The sequence below is a fragment of the Ochotona princeps genome, chromosome 31 (assembly GCF_030435755.1).
Source record: "Ochotona princeps isolate mOchPri1 chromosome 31, mOchPri1.hap1, whole genome shotgun sequence".
In the NCBI taxonomy this organism is placed as follows: Eukaryota; Metazoa; Chordata; class Mammalia; order Lagomorpha; family Ochotonidae; genus Ochotona; species Ochotona princeps.
This window is the reverse complement of record NC_080862.1, coordinates 574,110-591,159: the sequence shown is the minus strand read 5'-3', so window position 1 is coordinate 591,159 and position 17,050 is coordinate 574,110. Positions and strand designations below refer to the sequence as shown.

The window sequence follows — 17,050 nt, the reverse complement described above, 5'->3', positions numbered from 1 at the left end:
TTCTGCACCTTGTGGATGCTCGAGGCTCTTCTTCAAGCGTGTGTTGGAGTGAGGAGCCACGCCTCTAGGCTGTGTGCCTGTGACTCAGTGCAGAGGACTGTGCCGGTTGGAGCGCTCTCGCGCACCTTCTGTGTCAGCGCCTGTCCGTGTTTGCAGTCAGCCTGTTGAATTGTTGGTACCTGTAAGCATGGGAGAAGCGCCTGCCTGCGCAGCAGAGAGGCATCAGGTCAGTCAGTTCAGATGGTCACTGACTTCTTGCCCTCCAGCTATCTCCAGGTTCCTCTTAGTTGGGGGTGGTTGGCAGGCGGTGGGGAGGGTTGAGCTGCAGGTAGCAGGTTTTTCTGCACATGAGCTGAACATGGAGTAGGTTCTCGAAGGAAGGCAGGGAGCCGGCAAGAGACCAGGCTGCATGTCCTCCTAGAACCTTGGAAAGCCATCCAGGAAAGCTGCAGGAGTGCCTAGCGCAGGTGCCAGCTGGCTTCCTTTAGCTTTCTCAGACCTGCAGCTCCACGCGAAGCTATTGGCACAGCCTGTGGTAGGGCCGGGATCCTGCTCTTACGGGTTTAAAGCAAGAGAGCAACTTGACTCCGTGTCAGGAGGTTGTAGTGATGCGTTAGCAATCCATCCTAAGAAATTTTACGGGACACTAAGCAGTTGGGGAGTGAGTGCTGTGTGTCATGAATGACTAATCCAAAGCAAAACCTGAACCCCCGTGTGTTTTAAATCCTGCCCCAGTCATTTGCAAGCCATTTGAATATTTGGGCTGTATTTCATCTGCCATGCTCTATCTATAGGGAGGTCTCAGTTCACTGCCACCTCAGCATCAGAAAATATGTACCGAACAGTTAGGCCATATACACTGTCGGGGAGAATGGACAGCAGTGTGCTCTGAACCGGGCCTGGGAGGTACTTGTTAAAGATGCAAGGGCCCGCCTTCCCCTCCAGCCGGGAGACCTGAGCTGTACTTCCCCAGAGCAGGACAGGAGCTGTGAGAGCAGAGCCGGGGTGGCCCAAAGGGATCTGAGGGTGCTTTGTTACAGCCCAGCCGGCAATCCTAGTGCAGGCTTGTTGGCACTGTTGAGGATTTGTGCCATCCATATCTCCCCAGAAAAACTCAGTTGAGATGCTAGATCCCTCAGTGTGCGAAAGCATGGGGGTGTGGCTGAAAAAAACCAGAACCGCCTGAAAAGCTGGTGCAGGAGTTGGAAGGCATGCCTGTGCCCTCAGCTTGCACTGCACGGGTGCCTGGTAAAAGGGTACACCCCAGGGCAGACACACAACCACAGCTGACAGTGGCGCCAGGTGTCTCGGGCCCCAAGAATGTCATGGAATTCTAAGCAGTCAGTCACCTCCTCACCCAGCCCTGGACCCCTCGTCCCCTCGGCGGAACCTTCTCAGACTTTCTCCGGAGAAAACAGGCCCATGAGGAAGTACTCTTAGATACTGATGTTTGGAGATTTCCAGCCCAATGCATGGAGCCTTCCTGATCACCTCACAGGACAGTGAGGGGACCCTGCAGTAGGCTTTGGGGTGTCCCCTCTCAAGTGGCAACAGAAAATTAAAATAAGAAAAATAGGTTGGAAGACGGAACTGAGGAAAACTTGTAGGCAGTAGAACAAGACACGGTAATGGACAGTGCAGGAGGAACATAGATAAAATAGAAGGGGAATTACAAAAAACTAACTCCCAGGGCAAGAGTGTCCTGGGCACTCGTGTAGAGAAGTTGTAGACTCACAGACAGGGCAGATGGGAGCAGCAAAAACCCTCTGGCTTCCAGAGAGTTCCACATAGGCAGCAGACAACCAGGAATCCCCGTGGGTGGGTCTTTGCATAGTCGGGGCCTACCTATCGAAACCCCTGGGGGCCTGACCTTCCTGTTCAGTGTGAAGATAGAATCAAGTGTCTTCAGACCTCAGGGTCCCAGGAAGTTCAGCTCCCCACAGCCCGGCTCCCAAAGCTGGGAGAGGATGGCCCCGCCCAAGTGGAAGACACAGGAAGGCGGCCGGGCGGCTGCTGATGGCCATGGGTCACAGGGCACTGTGGGTTGGAGATGGCAAACCGGACCCTGGCATGAATTACCAGCGCAGAGAAGACAAAGCAAATGAAGATCGGCTCTTTTTTTTTTTTTTTTTTTTTTTTTTTCCTAAAGACAGCAGTTACACAGCAGAGAAAGGCAGCGGAAATGTGCAGGTGGCCTGGCAGGGGCGAGCCTGGGTATCCTTGTTAGGATGACAGCACTGACCAAACATGGGAACTGGGCAAAAATGAGGAACCTGTCATGTAAATGTTGAATCTTCGACATCTAGGTAGAAGAAATGATGTCAGAAAATTAAAATGAAGATAAGACAGTATCAACAACCGTGCTTAAGAACATGGAGGTAAATACCCAGAGAAAGTTCTGGAAGGGCCAGAAGAGGGACCATGGCCTGGGGAGAGGGAGGGAAGATGACTTCCATCTTGTTGTGCTAGCCATGATGGTGCAGGGCTGTCTCACTCTTTAAACTGGGGCTCCATTCTGAAAAACCACGTGTAGTTGTCCTTCCATTTGTCAGTAGCTTTTGGCTATACTCCTGTATATACTCAAGTGTAAGATGTGAGAATCGTGACTCGGTTCCGTCCCTGTGCAGGGGATCGTCTGCTTGTCGCCTGCGTTCTGCGTGTGGAGGAAGCACCGTGCCGAGGGTGTGTCAGATGAGCGGCGAAGTCTTCCGTGTGAATTGCGTGCACACCTGGATTCGGGAGTAAAGAAGTAAAAGGCAGGCAGGGCGGGGGCTGAGCCGCTGCAGGCAGAGCGGCCCGCACAGCCCGAGCATTCGGGGGCTCATCCTGACGGTGCACTTGGCCTTGGGGCCAGATAAGCTCAGTGGGAGCGAGGCCTGCTGAGGTCAAGTTCGGGGGCGTTGATTTCTCGTTGGCTCTGAATAATTGTGGTAGTTAATGGTCTTTATGTGAAAAATGAACTGGTTTTGAGCTGCTTGGTGCATTGAGTGGTTAGCTCTGCCCCTTGGCTGTGGCAATCAAGCGTCAGGTTGCTGCCAGCAGGGAGTTAGGCCCCACAGAGCAGCAACAGAAAGGAGCCATCCCCCCCCCAAAAAAAATGTAAAGACCTGCTGATGATGTGCCTGGGTCCTTCTCTAAGCTGTGATCACCTGACTATTCCATGCGGAAGATGAAAAGACATGGCCTGGAAGCTGTGTGTGAAGGGCATGTGACTGGGCTCAGCCATGGACGACAGAAGCAATGACAGGAGGGGGGTTGCCTTTACTCTCGTCGGGATTTCGAGTCTCATCTCCAGTTATCTTAACTCCCTTCTGGAGTGTCTCCTGCCAGTCCCGGCCAGGCCAGCCCTGGCGTCAGAGGGTCTCCAGGGCACAGTTCGTTGGAGGATGTGCACCGGAAGGCAGGTCCTGCAATGACTCCGTGCCCCCATAGAACAAAAGGCAGTGATCCCTTTAAGATTGATCCCTGGAGCTTTCTCCTGGCCTGACTCCACTGCCAGGAGCACTAGTGCGCACTGCTTGTGTCAGGTGGTCTCCTCACACAGCATGGGTGTGGGAAGGAAGGGGACTGTGGAGCCCAGGGAATGTTTCTTGAAGCGTAGTCAGTGGTGGCTGCAGCATGCCACCACTGCCATGCAAGCTGCCTAGCACCTGGTGGCTAAGCCTGACTGTGCCTTCTGCCCCGGGCATGCACGTTGCCTGTTTCACTGTGCAAGCTGAGTTTGCGTCAGCGAAGGTTGGGAGGCTGCAGGGAGGCGGGAAGGAATACCCTAGATCACTTGATTCTGTGGGTAGTCCAGTTACAGTCTAGGGGCCCATGTCATCCACGAACATTCAGGAACATGGTTTGTCTATGAACATGGTCACTTTTTAAAGTGCAAGTTCTGTGATGGCTGTGCCAGTGTTGCTGGTGCAGAGCTGCAGCTTTTCCATCTGTCGTAGGCACAGCCATTTTCGCTTTGCTGCAAGCAGCCAGAGAGGCTGCTGGTGGACAGAGGCCACTGTCTGCGCTCCAGCGAGTCTCGCTAGGGTTTCCAGGGTGAGACGCCGGGCAGACGGCTCCCGCGTGGTGAAGGCTCCATGGCCTCTTGGGCAGACTCTGCCAGCAGGCGCCACTGTGGAAATAAATGAGGCTGAGCGTGGACTGGAGATGTGCAACCCACGTGGGCTCTTTGGCCTCAGGTCTTCCACATGGGGTAGCTAAATGTCAAGTTCCTAAAGCAGAGCAAGTTCACAAGACAGTGTGAAACATGGCTTTTCTTTATGCACAATCCCTCATGGGGTAAAAAATGCTCCTTCCTGCTTATCCAGCCTGGCCTCCACCCGCCTCCAGCTACCAGCTCTGTCCAGATCCCCTTCACGTTCATAAAATCAGAACCTCCCTCTTTCTAAAGATTTATTTAGTGTATTTGGAACATAGAGCCATATGGAGAGAAGTCTTTGATCTGCTGGTTTGCTCTGGAATGGCTGTGACACCTGGGGCTGGAGTGGGCCCCAGCTTCCTGGGATTCCGTCCAGGTCTCCTGTGTGGGTGGCTGGGCAAGGAGTTAGGTCATCTCCTGCCTTTGCGGGAGTGTTAGCAGAGAAATGGGTAGAAAGGGGAACAGCCAGGGCTCATTTGGGACATCCTATGGGATGCTAACCTCTCAGGTGGCGGCATAGCCCGCTGCATCACAGCGCTGGCCCCTGCAACCTCTGTCTTTAAACAGAAAGATTCCTCGAGTCCCGATGATGGAATCTCCAGTGTCAGCATGAGACCTCACATTGGTAGCCACTAGCTTAAACCAGGGACTGTTATTTAACACTTCCCAAATATCATATTTTCTGCTTCCCATGCGAGCGTTAGCTTCACTGTCTTGTCTGACCCTTGTGTCTCGCTTAGAGCAAGTCATACCAGCGCCGTGCTCAGCAGCTTTCCATCACAGGTAAAGGCCCCTAGAGCACACGTGCTGGCGCCACCTGACCTGGGCCCTGCTTCCCTCCTTGCCCTCCGTCCCCTCATCTATGAAACAAATGAGCAGATTCCCTTCACGGGGACCGTGCACGAAGCTGGCTCTGCAGACAGTGAGTGCTCCGTGACAGTGCTTTGCAGAGGAAGTCGGGCTCATTGAACATTGAGGGGTTATCAGCAACCTGCATGAAGGGGCGCTGGCCTTCAGCACCTCTGCCCCGCCCTCTCTGGGCGGGGGTTTCTCTCTGCTGCCCCAGTGCTGGGATCCCTTGTTGGGCAGCCTGGCAGTTAATGTGGCGTGACTGCAGTTCCCAGTTCCGCTTCAGCAGCGCTGTACCATCAGCCTCTGCTCCCAGGGCTGTCTGAGCCCAGCCAAGCCACACTGGTAATTAACAAGAATGGTAGCACGCACCACCCCTTCACATAACATTTACCTTTAAATAGATATATTTAGTATATATACATATACATGTATGTAAATATATATATTTGAGAAGTAGATTTGCAGAGAGGATAGACAGATCTATCCACTGGTTCACTCCCCAAGTGGCCACAAAGGCCAGAGTTGCGCCAATCTAAAGCCAGGAGCCCGGAGACTCTTCCAGGTCTCCTACGTGTGTACAGGGTCGCAAGGCTTTTTGCTGTCCTGATTTCCCAGGTCACAAGCAGGGATCTGGATGGGAAGTGGAGCAGCTGGAACACGAGCTGGCACCCGTGTTGGATACCAGCACTTGCAGGTGGAGAAATGGCTTGTTGAGTCATGGTGCCAGCTCCTACGTTTACCTTTGAAGGGTGTCCCAGTCCTCATTCTAGAGGCCAACAGAGAAAGCCTTTGGAGTCAGTCATGTCCACACTGGCATCTGCGAGTTAGAAGCCAGCCCCTCTCTTGCCAGAGTGCTGGGAGTGAGGGCTTGGCATTCACACCTGCCCTGGTCATGTGTGCTTTTGCGCCCATCGTTGGTTTTCATTGTTGTCAGGGTGTCGATTTTCTGGATGTCACCCCCTCTCTGCCCTGAATTCATCAGGCAGCTGAAATATGTATGTTTTAATTCATTAAGACTGGTTAGCAGTGCCTTAGCCTGTTGACCTTGTGGTTATGTTGGGCTTGCTTACAAGGGCAAATGCAAGGAAGCTTCTGGCTACTGTGTGTGTGTGTGTGTGTGTGTGTGTGTGTGTGAGAGAGAGAGAGAGAGAGAGAGAGAGAGAGAGAGAGGATGGCTGCTAAGCTGCTCTGAACCATGCGGCTCCCCTGTGCTGGGCCTCTCCTCCCCACAGAGTTCTGGAGTTCTGGCCAGCTCTAGCTTTTCCAGAGTAGCAAGGGATGGAATCGAAACTGGATCTGAAGTCAGGTTGACACATGCGCTGTGTTGGAGTCTGGCTTCCCCAGGTGGGATGTATTCCTAGGGAGCCAGGGCCCATCCTTGGATAGCATGTGTGTGTGTGTGTGTGTGTGTGTGTGTGTGTGTGTGCCAGCGGGCGGTGGGCCAAGGGACACGGAGAAGGCAGTAACGCTGGCCAGGAGGTCGTGTCTTCCTGAAGGAACCAGCAAGTCTATGGGCACTGTCCCTAAGCAGAAGGATTCTCACGTGACCCTCAAAGGCCTGCTGTTGCCCAGAGAACTGTCTCTTAGAGTCCCAAGGCAGGGCCTTTGAGCCAATGTGCTGAGCACCCTGCTGGGCCTTGGGGGTGGCAATAGCCTTGGCCTCCAAGTGCACCTTGCATTCAACCCTGCACAGCCTCCTACCCGGCTGAACCAGCATTCTGTGCTGATGTGCCTGCACCGGCTGAGATGCAAGGACAGGCAGTACCAAGGGGAGAGGTGTTGGTGGTATGGGGTGGCTGGCAGGGACAGAGCACACCTCAGGGCTGGCTGCTCTGCCATGTCCCACTTCCTCCCTGGACTGTGCCATGGGGGGGGCTGTTCCTGCTGGTCCCCCCTCTGCCCCCTCCTTGCCATGGGGAGCTGTTCCTGCTGGTCCCCTCTCTGCCCCCTCCTTGCCATGGGGGGCTGTTCCTGCCGGCCCCCCTCTGCCCCCTCGTTGCTGTGGGAGTGCTTCCCATGGCAGAGGTGATTCATTATTGATGGGGCATGAAGCAGGGTTGGTGAATAATGAAGCAGGTATCAGATGCCCAAAGAGCCTCAAGGGCCTGAAGGAATAAACAGCACAAAGCCAGCAAAGGACTTTGGAGTTGTGTGCCAGGACACCATGCCTGTCCTTTCTGAAGATCGCAGGAAGGCCTGCCAGTAGCGTGCCTGGTGATTTTCTGTGGCATGTGTACTGTGTGTTCTCTGGCCTGCAGCTGAAAAAGCTGTGTGGTCACAGAGCAGTGCTGAGGACTCGGCTGCAGCCATGGGGTTCACACATGCAACCGAAGGCAGTGGGTGGGCGAGAACGAGGGACAGGTCACTGGGAGGTGGCTCAGTCCACATGGGTAAGAGTCAACAGCGCAGGACTTCAGGCGGGAAGAGGGAAAGTGAGATGCGAGAGACTCTGCTGTCCTTGTCTCTCGGTCCTGTTTCCCAGTTTGGGCTGTGCAGTTGGTCCACAGCCCAGGAACTTGTCAACTAGGGACTGGGGAGGAAGAGAGGGAGGTTTCCAGCTGTGGCTTGCTCCGATTCCTTTCATCTCTTGTCTGCCTTCTGGCCCTATCACGGAGCATCGGCTGGAACAGCTGGACTCAGGCCTGTTGGCCTACCTGATGGTGGGTCAGGTGAGGGAGGAGGCTGAGGCCTGCTGTTACAAGCAGGAGAGCCTCTCACACTTGCCTGCAGGCCCTCGCAGACTCCTGAGGAGCCCATTAGTGCTGGGACCCCACTCCCCAGCCCTCTCTCCTCTTTGGCCTTTGGACAACCTTGGTGCTTAAGTTCTCTCCAGCTCAGTTCTTCCTGTGGGCTGTCCCAGCCCTGGCCCTGGGGATACGGTCCAGCTCTGACAGCCTAGTTGGGGTTATTGTGGATTTGGTTTAAATCATACTCTTCTCTATCTGTTACTGACTGGCTGTACCCCCATACATGGCCCAGCAAGGCCCTCGGAGGTATTTGGAGGTGGAGGTAAGGGGCCCAGCGCTGGCTGGCATGGTACCCTCCAAACCCCACCCTCCCACCATCTCCAGGTCCGCGCTGAGCAGGTCCCATGAGAGCCTGTGCTGCCTCACGCCCCTCTCCCCCACCCACCACGGGAGCCCAGTGCTTTTTTACAGCTTCCATAAACGTAACGTAGGTCAGAGCATGTGAAAGTGCTGGTGGCACCTCACAGGGGAGTTTATTTTCCCCAGAAACAGGAGGCTCATCTTCCAAGGAGAAGGCCGGCCTTCTTCCCAAACAACTGATGCTGCCGGTGCAGCCGCACTCCTGGCCCCCATGTGCTTACTGCAGAGGGGTCAGGCGCCCAAGGTGGGTGCGTCTCCTCTTACAGCTGCATTATTGATACTACTGGAAAGAGGCCACCCCGGAGTCCAGGGCGCACACACACACAGAGTGGAGCCATTAGAATCGGCCTGGCTGCCCTCGCTGTACTTGGAGAGATGGAGAACTTGTGGATGTACCAGCTCGAGTGTCTGGAGGAAGAGGTAGGTGCCTGCTCGTGCCTCTGTGTATGTGGGTCTCATCACTGGTCCTGTCCACCTGCAGAATGTTCTCTAGGGTCACCTGGTTGGCAGCAGTTGGTGGGCTCGTGGCATGGGTGATGGGAGAAGGGGTCCCTGAGGAGGCAGAAAACAGAATCAGGTCTGCATGGAGCTTGGAAGCCCACACTAGCCCTAGAGAGAGCTGAGGCCATCAGGGCCCCTGGGAAGGGTGCTGAGGGAGTGTGCCGGCTGCCATCCTGCCATCTGATTGCCTGCGCTGGGACAAGTAGATGACTCTGGGCATGGCAGCCCCCGGGGAATGCTGTCCGCAGCATGTGTGGCTTCCATGATACTGGTGGAACGGTCAGCGAGGGGTTGGGTGCAGTATGCCCGTGTGCCATAGCCCTCTGTAAGCGGGGGCCTGGACTGCTCACAGCAGGGTTCTGCTGCTGCAGTCAAGTGTGTGTTCTCAGCCGAATCAGCAGGCATTCTGGCTTCTCCTCTCCCTGGTCTGGGAAAGAAGGCAGCAGAGCCCATCAAGGAATGGGTGGACCTCTCAAGGGAGATGAGTCAAAGCTCCCTCGTGTTTCCCTCTGTGGACACGCAGCCTCCTGGGGAGGGGGTTCGTCCTTACGCAGGTGACTGGCTTGCAGACTCTCAGAACACGGAGCAGCAGTGGGGGAGGGGACACAGCAAGCTACTTGACGGGTGCAGGTGCCTGGATGGTCTGAGGAATTGGCTGCACTCCAGGGTGCGCTCTGCGGCAGGGCCAGGTCTTCCACTGGCAATCGAAGGTGCCCAAGCTGGGAACAGGCGGACATGACACCTGGGGGGAAGAGAAGGCAGAAGTACTCAAGAGCATGATCCCTGACTGTTACCTCAGAGCATTCCATTGGGATGAACGGAATCCATTATAAATGCATATATAAAACACTTCATCAAACCCAAGCTATTATCATTTCAGTGACATAATTATGCCCTGACAATGCTCATGCTAACTTTCCCACTTCGCCACACTAAGGAAATACAGATGTGTGTTGATACTAGTAGGGCTTGAATTAAGAGCAGATAATTATGGATTTCTTAACCAGCTTAGATTTTCAGAAATACAAACATGTCTTAGGGTAAGAAAAAACCAATCAGCATTCTTTTTTTTTTTTAAGTCATTCAAATGTGGAATGAAGTTAATGTAAAACAACTGAGATCAGTAAGGGTCGGGCTACAGTGGTTTGAGCAAAGGTAGAAAGCCAAATAAACCACTAAGCACAAATGGAAAAGCAGTTTGAGGACTGGGCAGTGTGAGAAGCACTACACGGTCTCAGAGCTGAAGTTCGCCAAGAGAAGCGGTGTGTGCCGTGGCCTGCCCCAGGTAACTGCTTTGGAAACTCTGCATGTAGGAATGAGATCAGCGTGTTCCAGCTGCGGAGGCCTCGTGGGCAGCTGCTCAGGGACTTGCAGTGCTGTGTCTGACAGCTCTGGCTGCCTTGGCTGCATCTCCCTCTGAGGTCATAATTGTTTGAGAAAGCATTCTTAGCAAGAGATGTCAGCTAAGAGGGAGACAGATTGTGTTCAAGGACTGAGAGAAGGGCCAGCCTGCTAGGGAGGGGAATAATAAGCAGTAGCCGGTCACGTCAGCATCTCATAGGAGTGTTAGTTTGATTGCACGCTCTTCCACTTCCTGTCCAGCACCCTGCTAATGTGTCTGGGGAAGGAACAGAATATGGCTCATGTGCTTGGGCCCCTGTGCCCACCCACATGGGACTCCTCGTTTTGGCTTGCCCTCGCCCTGGCTGTAGCAGCCTTTTAGGGAGTGAACCAGTGAATGGAGGATCCGAAGAACACCCCATCAGAGGAGTGGGTGTTGTGGTACACAGGCTAAGGCACACTCAGGATTCCTGCATCCTGTATCAGGGTCCTGGTTTCTTCCGCTTTCAGTCCAGCTCTCTGCTAGGCACACCCTGGGAGGCAGGAGGTGATGGCACGGGCGTTTGGACCCTGCCACTCTTACAGGAAACCAGGACACAGTTATGTGCTCCCGGCTTTGACCTGGCCCAGCTGTTGTGGCTTTGGGGAGTGAACAAGCAGATGCAAAATCTCTCCTTCCCTCCCTTCTCCAGTTTTGTGTTTGTCTCTCTTACTCTCTCTGCTTTGCAGATAAAAATAAAACATTTTTAAAAGGCCTTTCTAAAATGCATTTTTTTAAAAGATTGAGTGGAAAACAGCGGGGGTGGTGGGTACAGCCACCATGAGCACAAGTCGGGGCTCCAGTGTTGAGAACCCCCAACCGTAGCAGCCTCGGCTTCGTTTTTGTGTTTGTGTGATACAAGTGTCTGTACTTTTCCATTTTTTAACACATTTACAGAACCCCTGTTGCATATTTTATGAGGAGCTCTGTATGAGACACTTAGAAGGAAAACACATGAATTAATCATAAGTCTTGGCCTTCATGGTGCTTAGTAAAATGCTGTAGTTAAATATACTTTTCCTATAATACTGTGTTTTTACACAGTAAATGCAAGGACAAAGTCAAACACTAAGAATGGCAGAAGCCAAATGCAGGGGAGTGTCTCAGGAGAGGGTGCTGTCACTGAGAACTGGGGAGACCACACCAGCAGGGGCCCATTTGTAGGAAGTGCTGGGGACTTGGGCACACGTGGTGTTTGCGCAGGAACATGAAGGAAGGCGCCGAGCAGAAATACACAGAAATGTCCTGGGGGCTTGCTGACAATAAGGTCTAGAAGGCAGAGAAAAGTGATACATGGGCCCGGTGGTGTGGCCTAGTGGCTAAAATCCTCGCCTTGAATGCCCCGGGATCCCATATGGACGCCGGTTCTAATCCCGGCAGCTCCACTTCCCATCCAGCTCCCTGCTTGTGGCCTGGGAAAGCAGTCGAGGGCGGCCCAAGGCTTTGGGACTCTGCACCCGTGTGGGAGACCCAGAAGAGGTTCCTGGTTCCCGGCATCAGATCGGCGCGCACCGGACCGTTGCGGCTCAGTTGGGGAGTGAATCATCGGACGGAAGATCTTCCTCTCTGTCTCTCCTCCTCTGTGTATATCTGGCTTTCCAATAATAATAAATCTTATAAAAAAAAAGTGATACAAAGGTAAACATTGGAGTGTCTGAGGTGCCAAATAGGATACGGAATTTATTCTCTAAGCAAAAAGGAAAGACTGGAGAGCTTTGAATGGAGGTGCAGGCGTCCAGTGCAGTGGTTACGTCACCACTTGGGACACCCACATGTTACTGGGGTGCCTGATTCAAACACCAGCTTGTGCACTCCTGAGCCAGTTTCATGCTGAGGAGCCCCCGGGAGACAGCAGGCGGCGGCTAAGCTACTTGGGTTCCTGCCATCCATGCGGGAGACCAGAGGAAGCTCCTGGCTTCAGCCTATCCTAGCTCTACCTGTTAGCAACATTTAAAAGGATGAGAGCTCTCTTGGTATGTCACATAGATACATTGCTAAATACTTACACTTTTTGAATTGAGAAGTGAATTAAAAGTGTGTTGAAAAGAGGCGAGTCAGGAGTCCATGAAAACTTTGTGGTGAAGAATTCAGCTTCTTAACCTGAACCATCTAGTTGACCCTCATGCAGCGTACTAGCCACGTGATCCCTGGCTGTAGGCCAGGCTTGCTCTGTCATCTTGCACAGGCACTAGTGCCCACGCGACAAGGCGCGTGTTATGCTGTGTGTAGCACCCCGGCCTGAGACCAGATTGGGCTATTCATACCAATTCATACTACTAAATATTGGAGCTTAGGAATCAGTGTGTGGAATCTTTGTGGTTTAATTTTATTGAGTTTTCCTCTATTTGCTCGTTAATTTGATCCATGAAATAACATTTTAATGACGAGGGAAGCAAGATGAAGAAAATGCCCCTGGTGTGCAGGCCTCTTGAGAGCACTTCCCAGAAGAGTGGGGTCACATTTTTTTTTAAGTTTTAGTTATTTTTATTGGAAAGTCAGACTTGTAGAGAAAGGAGGGAGGGAAGAAAGAGAAAGATCTTTCCATTGGTTCGCCCCCCAAGTGGCCGCACTGGTTTTAGCTGAGCCAGTCTGAAGCCAAGAGCCTCTCCTGGGTCTCCCACGCGGGTGCAGGGTCCCAAGGCTTTGGGCCGTTCTTGACTGATTTCCCAGGCCACAGGCAGGGAGCTGGATGGGAAGTGGAGCAGCTGGACGTGAAGTGGCATGTGCAAGGCAAGGGTTCAGCTGCTGAACCATTGGGCCGGGTCTTGGGTCAGATTTCTAACAGACTCGTACTGGTGGAGTGTGTTGGGAGATCCAGTGTGTACTGTGAGCAGTCAGTCTTCCTGGCGGCCATGGAGGTGGGGCAGTGACCGTGTTCTGCCCTTCTCGAGAAAGATGTGGAAGGCAAGTGACCTCCCGGAGTCCTAGAGAAGTGGGGGAACCAGAGTTCAGCTTAGGCTTGCCCCGGGCTGGGGCCTCAGCAGTTCAACTAGCCGAGTCCAAGTTTTACGTTTCTTTGTCTTGGTCACCCTATAAAATTAAAACCTCAGAGTCCTTTCCAAGGGAGACGTGTAATGTGAGTTCCCTGTAGTCACACTGGTTTGGATATATGATGTCAGATGGAAGTGGCTTTGAAGGCCAGTCCCAGTGTCTTAGGACTGACCACAGGCCTTGTCCTAGGACCTGATGGGTTCTGGGCACTCTCACAGGAAAGGATTCTGTCTCCTCCACTGCTGGGGTTCTTGTCCAACTACCACAGGCTAAGGCGCTCTGTTGTGTCTGTCACAATGGCCCTGAGCTGCCCTAAAGAGGCCCTGTGGAGGTCTCTTTTAAAGACTGGTTACGGTTAATTCCCTTAGGGGCAGCTGTTACGTGCCCATTTCACATACTGGAGCACTGGTTCGAGTCTTGGCTGCTGCTTGTCTTACCCAGCTTTGTGCTCGTCTGTCTGATGGAGTTGGTAGCTCCTGCCCCAGCCGTCCCCGCTGTCCACATGGAGATGTGCATGGAGCCCTTGGCTCTTGGCTCCTGTCCCGGACATCCCCGCTGTCCACATGGAGATGTGCATGGAGCCGTTGGCTTGTGGCTCCTGTCCCAGACGTCCCCGCTGTCCACATGGAGATGTGCATGGAGCCCTTGGCTCTTGGCTCCTGCCCGAGCCGTCCCCGCTGTCCACATGGAGATGTGCATGGAGCCCTTGGCTCGTGGCTCCTGTCGCACACATCCCCGCTGTCCACATGGAGATGTGCATGGAGCCCTTGGCTCGTGGCTCCTGCCCCCGCCGTCCCTGCTGTCCACATGGAGATGTGCATGGAGCCCTTGGCTCTTGGCTCCTGCCCCAGACGTCCCCGCTGTCCACATGGAGATGTGCATGGAGCCCTTGGCTCGTATCTCTTGCCCCAGCCGTCCCTGCTGTCCACATGGAGATGTGCATGGAGCCCTTGGCTCTTGGCTCCTGTCCCGGACATCCCCGCTGTCCACATGGAGATGTGCATGGAGCCCTTGGCTCTTGGCTCCTGTCGCACACATCCCCGCTGTCCACATGGAGATGTGCATGGAGCCCTTGGCTCTTGGCTCCTGCCCCAGACGTCCCCGCTGTCCACATGGAGATGTGCATGGAGCCCTTGGCCCGTGGCTCCTGCCACAGCCGTCCCTGCTGTCCACATGGAGGTGTGCATGGAGCCCTTGGCTCTTGGCTCCTGTCGCACACATCCCCGCTGTCCACATGGAGATGTGCATGGAGCCCTTGGCTCGTGGCTCCTGCCCCAGCCGTCCCTGCTGTCCACATGGAGATGTGCATGGAGCCCTTGGCTCTTGGCTCCTGCCCCAGACGTCCCCGCTGTCCACATGGAGATGTGCATGGAGCCCTTGGCTCGTGGCTCCTGCCCCAGCCGTCCCTGGTACACTTTGAGGAGTGAAGTGCTTGCTCTAATGCCCTTCTGAGTATCCCCTGCTCCCTCTTTATCACTGAGCCTTACAGATAAACAAAAAAATACATAAATGGATCTGTTTATAAATGAAATTATGGAAAACGGGCAAAACTTTCAAAATGTGAGGAAGAAAGGATTTATTTAGAACTTTGAAAAAAACCTAAAAATTACAAAGCCACACTTACTTTACTTTAGGACTAACATCTAGGTTATTTTTCCACCTCTAAGATACTTAGTTTGGTAGGTTTAGTAGCAGGCATGTGGTGCAGCAGTCAGGTCGTCCCGTATCCAGGTACCTGCCCGAGCCCCTGTCCCCTTCCTGCTCCAGTCTCCTGCCCTTGTGCCCCCGGGCAGCCTTAGGTCCTTGCCACCTGGCGGGAGGCCTGGCTTTGGTCCCCAGCTGCTGGTTTTGGCCTCAGCCAGCCGCAGCTATGGAGGAAACCCTCAGAAAATTCCTGTGTCTCAGCCATTCAAATAAAATCAAAATTTAGAATGCTTGTTTTTAAAAGGACAGGTTCCTCTTGAGGCAGAAAAAAAAAAAGAAAAGCCCACCATGGTTTTCCTTAAATACATATTTTCTGTGAACGTTTCTAAGTACCCTTGTGTGCAATTTCTTAGGGTAATGGTATTGATTCTGAAATGACCAATTTTTCCTAAAAGCCATGAAATGATACAATGATAATAGCTTTCTGCAACCCATGTGTGATTTTTTGCAGCCTGATTATAAAGCAAAACTGCTTCAGCAAGACCATTGAAGATGGACTGTGTCTGCCCAGGCACCTGGCTGAGTTCTGTGCCACCCCAGTGCCTGGCCTCTGAAGCCCCTCCAGTACCATCCTTCCCGTTTCTCTGGATTGGCCATGCTCTGCCCTGACAGTCCCTGCCTGTGCAAAGAACACACACACACACACACACACACACACACACACACACACCACGAGTGACTCTGAGTCTGGGAGCCTGGGAAGTCCAGGAGCTTGGGACTGGAGTCTGCTCGCTGCATCATGACTCAGGAAGAAGGCAGATGGGCACGTTCGAGACAGTGGAAGAGGCGAGGGCAGACTCCCCGTCGTGGGGAGAGGGTGTGTGTGTGCAGATAACTCTGCCACACAGTACACGGTCCAGCAGTGAAACATGCTGTGAGTGGAGCCCTGGAAGTGTCAGTGTGATGACTGCATTTGAACTGAGGTCTGGATGGAGGGGAGGACAAGGGAGACCTGTAGCTGGGGGGGGGGGGTCATGCATCCTGCCTGCAGGTGGCAGGAAGTTCTGATGCGTTCATGTCTGTGCAGAAGGTGTCTGAAGGGAAGCAGTCTCCGACAAGGCTGCTTGTTTATGGGTCCCTGAGATGCTCTGTGAAAGCAGTGTCCCCCTTCTCCCGGGGCTGGCGGGCAGCTCCGGCCACTCAGACCTCTGTGCATCTGAGCCCCTTGTCTTACTCTCCCGGTTACTGCCTGGTTCACCAGTCTCCTCGTAGCTTCCGCTGATGTCCTGGTGTCTGTAGCAGGGAAAATAGCTTATTTGATAGAATTTGGAGAGTGGAGACATTAGTCACTTGGAAGATGGCGGCTGCTGAATATTTCCTTGTTAATGAAGGCCTCACACAGCCATCCAGCTGAGCACTTCGAAGCCCAGCCGTACTAGCCACCTCAGGGGTGGACCCCTAAAATCTTTGCTTGAGGGCTGAAACCCAGCCATAGATATCCAAGAAGGCTCTTCAAGTTTGGAAAACAGAAGTTGGCTACATTGGTACATGGCGATGAATCAGCAAGTCTCCACAGACTTTACTGGGTGTGCAGTGAGCATTCCCTGGCCCTCCCCCCATGTGTGTGTCTTCTGAAGGTGCATGAGGCTGCTATCCCTCATGTCAGCTCTGCTCCTGTGCCCACCTCCTTGGCTGCACCACACTGTCTGGTGCGTGTGCATTAGGGATTCATGGGTCCGTGCCTCCCTACCTAGCATCGGAGCACAGACTCATAGGGCACAAGCCCGAGCCTCTAACCCATGGGCTGGCACCTTGGACCTTCCCTAGTCTGAGTAACGGGATGTTTTCATTTGGAGCCTACTCTGTTCCCTGTGATGCAGGGAAGAAGGAGGCTCATTTGTTCACATGGTGGTCAGTGCACTCCCCCTGTCAGTTATGTCTCCCCCCTGCCCCTTCCTCATGAGATACTCTGCTTTGGCACACAGACATGTTCCCTTGAGGCCTGTGGGCTGCAGGGGCGCGGGGGTACAGGGTGGTTGGGTATTAGCTCCTCAGCAACCTTTGTGCTCACACCGCCTCTCGTTGGGACAGTGCCTCCCTGGAGCTTCCTCACTTCTGCTCCATGCCCTGGTGGCCCGCCCGTGAGGCAGTGTCCTGCCCTCTGGCTCCACCAACGGCTGCACTCATCTCTCAAGCTTGAAGGAGCTCACGCGGAACTCAGTGACCAGCAGGGGGCGTGCCAGAGCGCCTGTGGGCCCTTCCCTGGCTCAGTCCCTCAGCCGGTGTTTCTGGGGCACCAGGTGCCTGGATGTGCCCTCTGGCAGAAGCTGCCTCAGCTTGGGAGAGGAGATGCCACACCTGACAAGGGAACCTGTTTTCCTAAGCCTCGGTTGCAGGGGGGAGGTCTGTTTTGCTTATTTAAATTTTAGCTTT

The 17,050-nt window shown here is 53.7% G+C and overlaps 1 protein-coding gene across 1 annotated transcript in view; it reads left to right on the top strand.

Annotated features, from left to right (window-relative positions):
* The window catches only part of APBA1 (amyloid beta precursor protein binding family A member 1), a 121,703-nt gene that overhangs the window by 79,750 nt on the left and 24,903 nt on the right, over positions 1 to 17,050 (top strand). The gene's annotated exons all lie outside the window — the stretch shown is intronic.